This window comes from Berghia stephanieae, chromosome 7 (genome assembly GCF_034508935.2).
Source record: "Berghia stephanieae isolate SIO BIC M18660-M18661 chromosome 7, UCSD_Bste_1.3, whole genome shotgun sequence".
NCBI classification, from domain to species: domain Eukaryota; kingdom Metazoa; phylum Mollusca; class Gastropoda; order Nudibranchia; family Aeolidiidae; genus Berghia; species Berghia stephanieae.
Window position 1 is genome coordinate 2862975 of NC_088366.1, and position 12500 is coordinate 2875474.

At 36.4% G+C, this 12500-nt stretch overlaps 1 protein-coding gene across 2 annotated transcripts in view; it reads left to right on the top strand.

Moving 5' to 3' along the window:
* Positions 1-12500, top strand: part of LOC144976354 (cubilin-like) — a 67398-nt gene that overhangs the window by 1079 nt on the left and 53819 nt on the right. Inside the window, exons 1-2 of one of the 2 annotated variants that reach the window (XM_078920605.1) lie at positions 3690-3837; positions 6803-6965. The gene's annotated coding sequence lies outside the window, so the exon portion shown is untranslated. Of the gene's footprint in view, positions 1-3689; positions 3838-6802; positions 6966-12500 lie in introns of those variants that run through there. The other variant, XR_013646095.1, reaches the window with a different exon arrangement.

The window sequence follows — 12500 nt, forward strand, 5'->3', positions numbered from 1 at the left end:
GCTAAACTAAGATAGTGACTGACAATGCGAAGTGAATCGTAGACTAGATGAAATACATTTACAAAGCATTCTAGAATTATGCGAGTGAAACATCCAAAGTTAAAGAACGAAGAAAGCTACTACGTGTTAACATTGAACTAGATATTTACCTTCTCTCAAAGCAATCGATGCAGATTACAAACTCAAACACTGAAAATGAAACCGTACCTTTGAATTATTTGATATCCGGTTGTTCATTGCTGCTGATTAGGAACGTTAGAAGCTGGACAACGTTGCACCCAAAATAGATCTTCCGTCTTTGTTGTTTAAATTATAGATAATACACTTTCAGTTAAAACAGACATGTGTAAATTAAATGTTAATGTAGTTAAATTCAACATATATGTCTATATTATTCTGAAAATCTGGTTACAAATAGTTCTTGTTTTGTTCACACAAGCGCATTCATTTTTGAATAATTAACTTTACCCTGGTCTAAAAATAGATTGACATTTATTTTTGATAAATTTCACCATTTGTTTAATAAAATATCAACATATAGACATTATTTGAGTATTTATGAGTATGTGTTTATTTGCCACCAAACAGCCACATTTTAATGGATATTTTTTTCTATAATTTGCTATGGAAGGTGAGCGGTCAAAGGCAGGAGCACGTGTTTTACCACATGCAGCCAGACTATTGTTTTGAATGCGTGACCTAAATTTTGCACACGTCACATGGTGTTTTCCAATTTTAAATAGGACAGCGATCATGTGATAGATAGGTCATAAGTCTAATACTAAGTCCAAAATGATCTGCTGACAGTCTCTATTACGTCGTCACGTAATGAACTATATTTTGCGTCATTTTTTGATATATATAATCAATTCAGCTGGAATGAATGCCAACATTACCAGTCTCGTATTCTTTTTTTATCCGTAAAGTTTCAAATTCTTTGTATTCATTTTATAAAATGATTAACACATTGACATGATATTTTATTTTGAAACATTATCATTATTCGTCGTCAATGGGGAACTTTCATGAATTGCGATTAATACATAGAAATAATTTATTTTGATTCATAACTCACTACATTCTTGTCTTCTGATCTATAAAACATTTGATAATGAAACGGATTAGTTTCTTCTTCTTCTTCTTTTTTTTTTTTTACAACGGTTTGCTGAATAGGCCACACGAATATTCAATATACGTAAAGATGATGACGATGGTAATGATGATGATGATGATGATGATGATGATGATGATGATGATGATGATGATGATGATGATGATGATGATTATTATTATTATTATTATTATTATTATTATATTATTAGTAGTAGTAGTAGTAGTAGTAGTAGTAGTAGTAGTATTAGTATTATTATTATATTATCAGCGGCGTAGCGTATTGACGGCATATGGTGGTGCCATGATTAGAAAAAAAAATTCTAATACAGTGAACACGTTAAGAGAGAGAGCACGACATATTAAAGACTCTCTTTTATGGAAGGGTGGGGGAGGGTCGATGGTTTTTTACGAGTGACAAAACTCACCAAAAACAAATAATTCATGAAACAACAAGCCACAACACTGAGATACAAGTCCCTGAAAAGGTCTTTGTAATTATTCTTTGTCCCCATTTAAAGGATGGATTTGGTAGATAATGCAATCAATATGTTTTAAATGTAAATCAAAAGAGAAAAAAAAACCTATGACAGAAATTACTTACTTTTAGTACTTGAAAAAAAATCTGCACGGCGATGTTTCATCTCTGCAAATCTTTTTATAATTGTTTTTATTGATCTGGAAGGGCATCTATTTCATTTTGTGAATTGACAGAATCGTTAATAAATTTTAACCGCCCCTGTTTCATTAAATTTTTCGCAACAAAAAATTCCACTCTTTTATGTGCTAAAACAACGTTCGGGAGGTTAAAAATACGATGGAAGTGGTTAAAAAGGTCCAACCATAGATTTCCTGATTTGTCAGTGTTTTTTTGTACTGTAAAAAGTAGACAATAAAAACAAAAGACTAAAACTAACTGTGAGCCTTTCATGCCGTCATACCATGTCACTGAAAAGAGCGTTTTCGAGGTTTTCCACACCTGTGTTAATTCAAATCAGTTGTTGGTGGGAAACTAGTCCTTTTTATTTCTAATTTGTCACCCTAGGGTCATTTTTCCCCAAACGGTGGGTGAAGTAAAGTCAACTTGATTCAATGCAATTCATTGTTTAAACCCAAAACAAAACTTCAAGTAATCTCCAAATAATGGAAATCAGTGGAATACTATTAATGATTGCACAAATTAAAGTAGATTCAGATCGTAAAGCATCACAAAAAAAAGATCACTCCACTTTAATTTCTTTAAAAATCTAAAAACACACCAAAAGTATAACTTTTGACAGTTTTTTCGCTTTCCTTTCTCTGATTTGACACAATACCCCGGCACAAACACACACACACACACACACACCACAACACACTCCACACAACAAATAAACACTCATACACACGTAACCATCAACTCGGAAACTACAAGAAAAGAAAAATTTTGGGTAAATTCGTCCACAATGTTTTCGTTGCAAAGAATTACTTTATTCAATAATCTTTGAAAAAGAGTGGGGGGTTTGATATGTCATATTTTAAATTTATGATGTTTTTTTGCTGCTTACAAATAAACTTGACAATGATCAGTGTTTTTGACAGTTAAGTAAATTTTGGAGGGCCGAAGTTCCCAATTTGGCGCATCCCCCCAGTCCAAGCGACCCGCCCGCCTAGCCCCAGTCCAACGGGGGACTCTCAATCCGGGCACAATCGAGGGGTTTCCCGCATTTGAAGATAGTAAAAAATACGACCTAGTTTCTCGCTCAATCAGCTGTCCCATACTAATGGATATAGCATTAATTGGGGGGGGGGGGGGGGGGGGGGGATTGGGCTTTGCACCACGGGTTGACTTTTCCAAACTATTTCGCGCAGTGATGTCACCAACAAAACGAGTCGCGCAGTGCGTGACTCGGAATCTTAAATTAGATTGGAGACTAAAAAGGGCGTATTGTTTTGGCCAGTTGGGCCCGAAAGACAGTGGATCAAAATCTCTTTTTATTTAATTTTTTTAATTAGCTGTTAATGATTTTTAAAAGATTGGTGCGGTGCCTGGGAACCATTCGATCCAATAAACCCACGCCACTGTATATTTTTAATTATTATTATTATTATTATTATTATTATTATTTTTATTATATTATTATTATTATTATTATTATTATTATTAGTATTATTTTTTAATTATTTTTTATTATTATATTTTTATTTTTATTATATTATTTATTATTATTTTTAAAATTCATTATTTTTATTATTAGGTATTATTATTATTATTATTATTATTATTATTTATTATTTTATATTTATTAATTAATTATTTCATTATTATATTATTTTTATTATGATTATATTATTATTTTAAAATTTTATTATTATTTTTATTATTATTTATTATTTTATTACTATACTATTATAACTATTATAATTATTATCATTACTATTATTATTATTTTTATTATTATTATTATTTTTTTTATTTTTAATTATTATTATTATTAGTATTATGTTTAAATTATAATTATTTTATTATTTTTATTTATTATTATCTATTATTATTTTTATTATTATATTATTATTTATTATTTTTTATTATGGGCCAGAGTAACCAGATGGATTACCAAACTCTGGCCCCGACATTGTGCCCTTGGCTAAAGTGCACGCATCACCCCATTCGCCTCGGGTATGAATGAATTCATTGCTGAAGTCAGTGACACCGAAGAGTGCTACTAAAACAAGAACACCTAAATGGTAACTCGTACTGTATGTAAAAGAAAATTGGTTACATATTATGGGCTGCTGATGGGAAAGAGTCGCTTTTAACCGCATTTAAACGTGTAAATCCTGGAAATGAGCCATAAAATCTTCATAATACCATGTTTATTTTTAGTACATTAAATTTTATGCAATACAATCGAGAACAAATATAATTTCCCATATCTTTCAAAACATGGAATGACATTTCGACACAATCTCAGATTGACTTTGCTTGTGACACTCTTGAACGACCAAAGAGGTATAAAACAGTAGGTTTATATTGACGTACACTTCTTTGCAGGTCTGATAACCCATTGTGGACTCATTGTTGCAATGGAAATCTCAAATAGTAACGCAAAATATTGTCCTTTACAACAGTTTGTTAAACTAAGACCATAATTGGTTTCGGATGTCAGACCTGCATATATTATGCACACGGCAAATTAAATCTATAATCGCGCTTGGTTGTCTGACCTGCACATTATGTGTACGCAAGTAAATTCAACGAATTTCATTTTGCGTGCACAACTGACATTCATAAATTTATGTCATGGAAGTTGTGGAGCCAAAGTTATATCAATAAAATATATTACTTCTCTGCTTGCCTTCAATAGCCACGTTGTGACGTGCACTATATATATTGCAACAAATGACAGGTTCAACAGAAAACATCGTTTAAGTTGTTTTTATCTATTGCAATGACTGACTTCAGGGTTAAAGTCGAGGCAAATGCCTTTTGTGGGCTTTTAAAAAATTATTCCATGTTTAAGCAATTGAACATCTAAAAATAACCCCACAAAAATAATCAGCGGCGCTAGAATAGCAAGGCCTCACTTGTTTGGAAAGTCTCGTTCACAGGAAGGGCATATGTGTTTAAATCCCATGGCTGCAATGTCGTCATCTGTTGTTTCTGAGACTCTGATTTCCTTGTGGATGTGCAGAGCTTTGGTTTTTGGAATTGAGATTTCCATAGCTGTATCTTCTCCCGAACCTGTTGCCATGGATGTTATACGTTCTGATGCGTCTTGGACGTTTTCATCTAGGAGGCTAGCGTCGTCGGCGTACTCGAGGGAGCTTATTGAGACCTGTTTGGTTGGCAAGCCGACAGTAACTCCGGCATTTGGGTTATCGTGAATTTTGAAGATGTACACGAGGCCGGTAATGAAAGCGATTGGGGAAATATATCGCCTTGGAGCACACCACGAGCGATATTGAAGGCTGCAGATGTTTCTTCATTTCCGTCGGGCTTTCTAATTCTCACGCATCCAGATGCTGCCTCGAAGATAGTTTGGATGACGCGGAGAAGTTTTACCGTTGTCTAGAAATGTCTGGCTTACAGTGTCAAATGCTGCCGTATAGTCGATGAAGGTAACGACAGCTGGTTTGGACTCATTGATGAGCATGTCAGTTGCCCACTTCAGGATACATATATTATCTCTGGTGGTGCGATGGTGGAAAGACTGTAAGATCGCGCAAAGGATCCCTAGCGGACCTAATTGTCCAAAAACAAAAACGCAAAGACAAGGAAAGCGAAATTCCTCGTGTGACTATCGAGGGTGTACAACTAGACAATGTCTACTCCTTTGAATAACTCGGTAGAGGTATCCAGTGCGATGGTGACGAGAGGGCTGATGTTGAATACAGAATGTCAATAGCACAAACAACATTCAACTCTCTATCCCATATGTGGTCCGATCACCGTCTGTCTCGCGGAAAGAAAATCAAGTTGTATGCCTCTAGTGTCTGCTCTGTCTTCACACATGGTTGCGAGGCTTGGCGACTTACAGAGGGTGTAACCAAAATTGTAAATGGATTCAACAGCCGATGCCTTTCCATTATTATGCAAGAGGACTACAGAGAAACAGCAAAACGTCTGGAATTTGACCTGATTACTACAGTGATGAGACGCAGGCTCCGCTTTGCGGGGAATATCTTACGCATGGACGCAGACCGCCTCCTGCGTCGAACTTGTATTGCCTACTTGAAGAGCCGGACGACTAGACCACCAGGCACTCTACTACATGGGCTGGATTCTATGCCCATTGACGAAATTGTGACTCTAGCCAGGAAAAGACGTGCTTGGTCCCAATATGTGAATTCCCTGTGTCCGTGACACTTTTATGCTGATGTAGCATAGCACCTTATAGGTGCCTTATTAATGTACAATGCAACATGTATGTACATAGTGGCGATAGAAAGTGCAAAAAATCTGTAAAATGCACAAATGGATACCATAGCTGCATATAGTTTCAAGCCTCCACCCCCTTCATATTTGGTATAAATGGACCCTTTGAAGATCGAAAGCAAATTTGTAAAATTTGATTTCATTGAGTTGAAATAAGATTTAATATTAAGATTAACAGTTTATTGCACACACTGTGTAGATTCATTTATTGTGATCGAAAGTTTAATTTTGTCGATTTCTCTGTTGCTCGGTTTTTTCCACGATGCACTAGAACGAAGATAAGTTTTTAGTTCAGTGGTCCTAACACTTAAAATTTTGTTTGCATGGTTGCACAGACCATCGTACTTTGTAATTCCAAGAGAGCATTTTAATCTATATTGTATATTTATTTATTTTTTGTGTCCCAAAACTCCTTGTAAAACGTTTAAATGATATTAAACTTTGAATTAAGATAAAAGCTTTCTTGGGGATGTAGAGTATGTTATTGATAGTACCATGCCAAATATCAGCTCTCTAGCATTTATGGTGGCTGAGAAACGTTTGTCCCAAAGTTACTTCACAAAAATCCACGGAAAGGGGGGAGGGTTCAAATAAATAACTTTTGTTATCATATTATCATACGATCTTCATATGATTAACAAGTTTTTATGGATTTGTGCTTTTGAAGAGATTTTTACTCGAACCCTTAAAACTCTCGTTAAATGTAAAAATCTTCCTCTTAAGAGCATGATAATAAAACGAGCTGATGGTCTTCTTTATCATTCTATTTTGCAGGGCATCGCACACTGTGATAGATAACATGGACATATTATCAGTGTGGTGAGACTAAATAGTGGGCGGGACTAGTTTTGCGATATCGCAAGTATTATTCAAACAGTTTCAGTTAGTATTCAACATCGTTTACATCGCTTTCAAGAAAAACTATTGGAAGAAAACAGTAAGGGTGTATACTTCTTCTTCTTCTTCTTCTTCTTCTTCTTCTTCTTCTTCTTCTTCTTCTTCTTCTTCTTCTTCTTCTTCTTCTTCTTCTTCTTCTTCTTCTTCTTCTTCTTCTTCTTCTTCTTCTTTCTTCTTCTTCTTCTTCTTCTTCTTCTTCTTTCTTCTTCTTCTCTTCTTTCTTCTTCTTCTTCTTTCTTCTTCTTCTTCTTCTTCTTCTTTCTTCTTCTTCTTCTTCTTTCTTCTTCTTCTTCTTCTTCTTCTTCTTCTTCTTCTTCTTCTTCTTTCTTCTTCTTCTTCTTCTTCTTCTTCTTCTTCTTCTTCTTCTTCTTCTTCTTCTTTCTTCTTCTTCTTCTTCTTCTTCTTCTTCTTCTTCTTCTTTCTTCTTCTTCTTCTTCTTCTTTTCTTCTTTTCTTCGTCTTCTCTTCTTCTTCTTCTTCTTCTTCTTTTCTTCTTCTTCTTCTTCTTCTTCTTCTTCTTCTCTTTCTTCTTCTTCTTCTTCTTCTTCTTCTTCTTCTTCTTCTTCTTCTTCTTCTTCTTCTTCTTCTTCTTCTTCTTCTTCTTCTTCTCTTCTTCTTCTTCTTCTTCTTCTTCTTCTTCTTCTTCTTCTTCTTCTTCTTCTTCTTCTTCTTCTTCTTCTTCTTCTTCTTCTTTCTTCTTCTTCTTCTTTTCTTCTTCTTCTTCTTCTTCTTCTTCTTCTTTCTTTTCTTCTTCTTCTTCTTCTTCTTCTTCTTCTTCTTCTTCTTCTTCTTCTTCTTCTTCTTCTTCTTCTTCTAATAATAATAATAATAATAATAATAAATAATAATAATAATAATAATAATAATAATATAATAATAATAAAATAATAATAATATAATAATAATAATAATATGATAATAATAATAATAATAATAATAATAATATATAATAATAAATAATAATAATAATAATAAACATAATCATAATAATAACTAATCATAATAATAATAATAGTAATAATAATAATAATAATAATAATAATAATAATAATAATAATAATAATAATAATAATAATAATAATAATAATAATAATAATAATAATAATAATAATAATAATAATAATAATGAATTGATATGTTGATTGATGTGCACGAAATATTGAGACTCGGTGCGAGAGGGTGTGAAAACGATAGTTGAACAAACAATAGAAAACGGGTTGTGAAATGAAGAAAAGCCGGCAGATAGGATAGATTTTGTTTGTGAATTGAGTTTTATCGTTATTACGTGAAGATTAAACCAAAAGCTATTTCGGTAAAACTTCATTTTTCTGAAATTATATGATTATGGCAGCAGTACATGTTAAGGAAATGATTCGGTTGTTGTCTGATGAGGGGGACATCATTGCCTGGATAAAGAATAAAGAAGGTGAGACTGTATGAATGAATGAATGAATGAATGAATGAATTTATATAGATCTAGCGCCTAGGTCCACAATGTGCTCAGGGGCGCTTTACAATGCAAATAAAACACAACAATAAATTGATAATTTAAGCATAAAAGCAATCATATTGGAATAGCATCAATCAATTTGTAATTTAATTGCCACGCACTGTGCTACAAGATGAAAATTTAGTTAGGATACTGTACTTAGAAATTAAAAGTTACAGGCATAACGCAGTTTGAAAATTTCTTGCCGTTGTATCTGGAGGGGGATGTATTGGCGTTGTATTTGCAGTTGGATGAGGTGCAGCAGTCGAATGCGGGAGAGATTGAATGGCATTTGATCGAGAAGTTTACCGACGGGTCGTTTGTGGTGCATAATGATAATAAAATGATAGAAAAGAGATGGATGAGTGAACAAGTCTGTGTTTTGCACAGAGTTGAGGAGGCTTGGTGGGTTGGCTGGTTTTAAGGGCGAAGGTTTGGACAGGTTGGTGAAGTTGTGTTCTGTTCACGGTTTTCTTGATGCAATATCGTGTGCACTTTAGCAAATAGATATTATGTTTCAGATGTCTATGGCGGACCTGCTTAATATAGAGCAAATTCTTACTGCCAAAATATAGAGAGTTGTAGGAGCAGTGAGAACCACTAGATGGGCAAGATGCTTTGGTGAGCAGAAACCGTTTAGTAGTTTTTATCGTTGCGGAGGTTCACACATGAAAAAGGACTGTGACCAAAATGTAACATTACGGTGCTATAGGTGCAATAAAATGTGGCAACTAGCGAATCGTTGCGCAAGTATGAGAAGGCAAATGGAAAGGAGTAAAGGCATTGGTAGATACAGGGTGTATGATGACGGTGGTTAGTTCGGAGTTGGTTGGAGCTGCATAATGTATAGGAAGAAACTATATATTTGCGTTTAACGGATCGCCTGTAGCGTGTTGAGTTGAACAAGATAATATGTGATTGGAAATAGAAGGGACAGTGGTGTTGGTGAAAACAAATGTAGCAGACTTTATATTTGGTGACGTGAAAGTTATCATTGGAATCGACGTTATTAATGAGTTGGAGAGGGGGGGGGGGGCGTGAGAATCAGAAGTGGAAAGATTGAATTTGGCAGCAGCTGCAGTATAGTTTCTGTGAGCAAAAAGGCCATGAGTGAAAATGGTATCAATGACAATAAAATTGATGATTGTGGAGACCGAGTTGTGAAAGACAGCGAGTGTGTTGTTAGAGAAGAGGAGAAAGTTGACGATGAGGTGATTGAAGATATGATTTTACAGCAGAGCAGAGATGAGACTATTGTAGATCTCAAGTCAGCATTATTCCAGATAAGACTTGCGGAAGATCTTTGGGGCTACCAGTTAGTAAACTATAAGGGTAGAACTTACTACCTCACACGGCTGGGGTTTGGTTTGAGTTCCGCACCACGGATAATTTCAAAAATTCGAAAGACAGTATTGGGAGAAATTGCTGAAGTGAAACGTGCAACAATATCATACGTTGATGACATTCTTTTAGGTGAAAGAAGCATGTCGGCAAATGTGTTTGTTACTCACTTGAAATAATCGGGGCTAGTAACCAAGCCGCTAGAGTCATTGACTGGTGGGGCTGCCTTGGGATTGGGCATATCGAAAGGCGGAGATGGGCGGTTGATGTTTTCAAAGAGGAACGAAGTGCCTCAGAGTGTACCCGATAGTATTGACAAAAGAGAGCTGTTCTCAATATGTGGAAAGCTAATCGGGAATTATCCGATTACAGGGTGGCTTCGTGGAGTGTAGCTATATAGAGAGAGCAACTGGGAGAATGAAATGGAGCGATGGTGTAAACAAAAGAGCAATCGAGATGCTACAGAAAGTGTTGCGAAGAGTGAAGAATGACGGTCCCGTGAGAGCAATATGGCGAGTTTTGAGGCCAGCGATTGGAATTGTATGGTGTGATGTAAGCAATATTGTTTTGGATGCTTTATTAGAAATTGGAGATAAATGGTATAGGACGCAGCGTGGTTGCGAAAAAACAGACGATTTCAAACACATCGACGTAGCTGAATTGCAGGCAATAATGAAAGGGGTCAATCTGACACTGAAGTGGGGAGTGACACCTGTCACAATAATGACAGACTCAGCAACAGTGAAAGGATGGGTGCAAACTGTATTGATGGGTGAGAAAAGGTTGAAGATGAGGGAGATGCTGAGTTGCGAGTCAAAAGACGTTTAGGGATTTTGAAGAGTTTAATAGGTGAATTTGACCTTCATGTGTGGATACAGTTTGTGCCGTCGGTAAGGCGGATGAATTAACTAAGAGTGAAGAAAGAATGAATTGAGTTAGGAAAGAATGGAGACGGAGAAGGACAATTTGTGTGTGCCTCTGTTGCTCCTGACCTAAAGGCCCTGCATGAGGTTCATCACATGGGTATTGACCGAACGTTGTTCCTTGCTAGAAAGGTCTTCTCAGAAATACGAAGGGCTGATGTTTGTAAAGTAATAAGTGCATGTCGTGAACGATGCCAATCAATCGACCCTGCCCCTGTCGTTCACGAGAAAAGAAACATCGTTTTTATGACTGGGAAAGGTTGGCGATTGATGTAACTCATTACCACCAAATTCCGTTGATTGCGCCCCGGGAATATTTTCCATCTGGAGAAAACCGATATGTGAAACGGCGGAATTTGTTACTGCAACATTAAATCAGTTGTTTCTTGAGAGGGGGCTGTGAAGAGAAATTGGAATTGACAATGGAATCGTGTTTCGGTCGGATTGTATGCGCCGGTTACTCGAAAGGTGGAGAGTAAATGCAACATTCAGGGCTGCCTACCGACCAAGTGGCAATGGGATTGTAGAAAGACAAAAACACCATCGACGTTGGCAGAAAGGGCAAACATTTTACCCGTGGATTCCGTTTATTGGTATAACTACACCCGCGTATGGCATAGACGGGGAGACTGTGCCGTTTCGGGCGATCTATAAGTACGAGCGGAGAGATCACCAGACCGCCGAGAATGAAACTCTTAGTAATAACAGTGATTGGTAGATTCAAGGTTGGTGAGAGGGTTTTGGTGAAACGTGCCTCATACGAAATGTACGTCAGAGTGGTAAAAGGGTTCTGTGACTGCAGTGAATGCGATTAACAATGCTGATGTTGATGGTATACCTCAACACATGTTGGATATATGGAGTGTCGTTGAAAGCGAAGACAATGTGAAGAACATCATTATTCCACAATGGGCGTTTGACATTCACAGTTTAGGGGACGGTGATGATGAGGAAAGAGAATGTGAATTTCAGAGATTGGAGGAAGATGGCGTTGAGGAGAGAGCAGAGAGCACAGGTTTCGGGCGACCTGGAGTAGCTGAAGAAGTGAATCCATGTGAGATGAAATTGGAGAAGGTGGATTGAGACGGGTGGGGACAAGGACACGAAGGCAACCGGTTTGGCTCGGGGACTACGATTGCTCACTGGATGACGAACTTATGGTCGTGAAACTTGGAACGCATCACAGGCATGTATAAGGAGGGTACAGATTTTCGTAAACAGGTGCATGCGTAAGCTACTCAGAATAAAATGGATGGATAGTATAAAAAATGAAGAAGTTTGAAAAAGAACACAGCAGTGGGAGAGGAAATAGGAAGAAGACGATGGAGGTGGATTGGACACAAGCTTAGAAAGAATGACTCCACTATAACAAAGAAAGTATTGGACTGGAACCCTCAGGGCAGAAGATCAAGGGGAAGGCCACGAGAAAAATGGAGAAGAATTAAAGAAGCCGATATACAGAGAAGTGGTAAGACCTGGAATGAGATAAAAAGGTTAGCTCAGAATAGAGAAGGATAGAAACTGTTTGTCTGTGGCCTATACCCTGACCCAGGGTGAAAAAGGCAATGATGATGATGATGATGATGATGATGATGATGATGATGATGATGATGATGTAATAGACTTCAACAATCAATGTGATCTTTCGATCAGGGGAGCGATATGTTGATTGGTGTGCACGAAATTGTGGGGCTCGGTGCGAGAGGGTGTGGAAACGATACAAACAAGAGAAAATGGGTTGTCAAGAGAAGAAAAGCCGGCAGAGAGGATAGATTTTGTTTGTGAATTGTTATTACGTGTAGATAATAAAATAATAATAATAA